The following is a 2,582-nucleotide window of genomic DNA, read 5'->3' as shown; positions in this document are numbered from 1 at the left end:
GTACACAGTATTTTTGCCACATGAAAAAAATCTGTTCACTAAAACATCTCTGCTTCACCAACTGAATAATAATTAATGCTGTGAAGAACCTTTGCAATCATCCAAGGATTATTGTATTTTGCTGCGTTCTAATTCATGCATCACTAGGCTGTACTCTAAAGTGGCTGGGGGACTGGCACACGTATTCTTTTTATAAGGTTGTTCTGAAGGGGTATAAACATACCATGGTCAATGGATAATTTCCATATTCATGTCTGAGTATTGAACTCAATGAGCCTATCTCTGTGGGAACACCTCCCAAGGACAAGAAATGACTGTAATCAAGATTCACTTTCTACTGGCAAATCTGTAAAATATGCTAGTAATGACAGCAATTCTTCTTTTTTCTTTAGATAATGAAGTAGCTGAAAGCAGTTCAGGTAAATTATTTGGTTTTCTTTCCTTATACTCTTTATACCAAGTAACAACACAGCGGCAGTGCTTTTCTTTGAAAAGAAAGCATATCTTACTGGAAAAATCACTAAAACACTTCATGAAATCTTCCTTATTATTACAAACAAACATATTCTAGTGTATTTTTGTATAATTTGGGTCAGACATTTTAATATTCAACCAGTTTTTTATAAGGTGGTGACATTTGAAATGGGAAATTGCTTTGATTATTAGCTTTTCTAAAATCACATACTTATATGAGAAATATGGATGTGGATTTAAAGTTTTACTTTCCTATATTTTTATTGAAAAAACATGCACTTATTTTGCACTGTGGGATTAATGCCTTCGTGATCTATTTTAATTAAACTCAACTAGTCCTAACAGTTTTACTACTGATTCCTTTGGGCAATTGAATATCATAGAATATTTTCCATTATTTTGTTTCCCTAGCCACCAAAATAAAAAGCCACAGCAAATCGAGACTGCTTTCATGGAATTTTTCTTAAATCTAACAATAATATTTTTGCTAATATCAATATAAATTTACTATCATTCCAGTCTAACATATACAAGAAACAAAATAGCCCAAGATTACTTTTATATGTTTTTCTTATAAGGCACTTTTAGATCAAGAAGGTAGGTAAAGAACTCACAAGTTTTCTAAAGTAAAGGATCTAAAAAAGAGGAGGGGAGTCTCTTTTCCTTTATTTTCATTAGGGAGAATTGTGTCTTATTTTTATTTGTACTGATTTTTACATAGTCTTCAAATTTTACTTATAAATCATGAATTTCATTTTGTCTAGTCAGTGATCAAAATGCATGTTTGCCACAACTTTATGGGAATAGTGTATTCATTGACAGAAAGCATAGAATATCTCATGTAATATAGTGTATATTACCTTAGCAAGAGTGTTTTGTTGATGAATGCATTTGTTAAGTAAATGTTAGTTGATTGTCCTTAGTGTTTCAGGCACTGTTCTAGACACTTGGGATGTCTCAGAGAATAAAACAGGCAAAACAACAACAACAACACACACACACAAGCAAAAAAACACACCTTGAGTTTATGGAGCTCAAAATGTAGAATGAGCAGTCAATAAACAATAAACATTATGAGTAGTAACATGGTATATGACAAGATGATGAAATCCTGGACTGAATAAGAGTAGTTAGTGTTAGAACGGGATGGTGTTGCAATTTTAAATCCTCAGAGTATGCCTCATGGAGATGACTTTTCAACTAAGACTTGAAGAGGTGAATGCTACCATTAAATTATGAGTAAAGGTTTTAATCTCATTGACTGAATAAAAGTAGTTAGTGTTAGAACGGGATGGTGTTGCAATTTTAAATTCTCAGAGTATGCCTCATTGAGATGACTTTTCAACTAAGACTTGAAGAGTAAAGGTTTTAATCTTTTTTTTTTCTTTGCAGATATAAGGAAAAGAGAAACAGGTATGTTTTCTTAAAATTATCAGTTACTGCTAAGCCAAGGATAGCGTGGATTCAACTGTCCACACTAATATTTTGATGGGGGAAGATTGGATACTGAAACTTGGGGCTTAGCAATGGAGGAGGAAAGAGAGGGAAGTCCCTGCCCTCTGTCCGCAAGGAGAATTTCTAGGACACATCTGATACGTCTTCTCAGCTCTATTCACCTTCTTTTTAAATTGAATTTATTTGGGGTGACATTGATTAACAAAATTATATAGGTTTCAGGGGTACAATTCTAGAATACATCATCTGTATATTGTATTGCGTGTTCACCAACCCAAATCAAGACTCCTTCCATCACCATTGTATTCGTCTTTCTTGAAATCTTAAAACTAAGACAAAAAGATGTGACTACGGCGATTAAGACAATCAGTAGCATATTTTGTTTCAAGTGTTGCCAGAAAAACAAGGCTGATACACAATAAAATGTGGCTTTTCATAGTGTCGCAATCAAGCCACCTTATTGTGATAGCAATGCTGTTTTCAAATGAAATCCCCTGTTCTCACAGCAGGTGACTTACTGGTTGCAGGTCCACCCTTTGATGACTCACACGGGAGGAAATCAGTTGCTGCTTCGGTCTTCGACACAGAACATGGTTCTCCAGGAAAGGCTGAGGACAGGCGGCGAGAGCGGCGAGACACTGAGAGGTTAGAGC

At 34.7% G+C, this 2,582-nt stretch overlaps 1 long non-coding RNA gene across 1 annotated transcript; it reads left to right on the top strand.

Moving 5' to 3' along the window:
• Nucleotides 1–383: 383 nt before the first annotated feature.
• Nucleotides 384–2,513, top strand: LOC107183771. Its single transcript, XR_001514578.1, has 2 exons — nucleotides 384–419; nucleotides 2,439–2,513. It is a non-coding gene; the product is annotated as an uncharacterized LOC107183771 (long non-coding RNA).
• Nucleotides 2,514–2,582: the final 69 nt, after the last annotated feature.

The sequence above is a fragment of the Myotis davidii genome, unplaced genomic scaffold (genome assembly GCF_000327345.1).
Source record: "Myotis davidii unplaced genomic scaffold, ASM32734v1 scaffold902, whole genome shotgun sequence".
In the NCBI taxonomy this organism is placed as follows: domain Eukaryota; kingdom Metazoa; phylum Chordata; class Mammalia; order Chiroptera; family Vespertilionidae; genus Myotis; species Myotis davidii.
The sequence above is the reverse complement of the archived record's forward strand: the minus strand, read 5'-3'. Positions and strand labels throughout refer to the sequence as shown.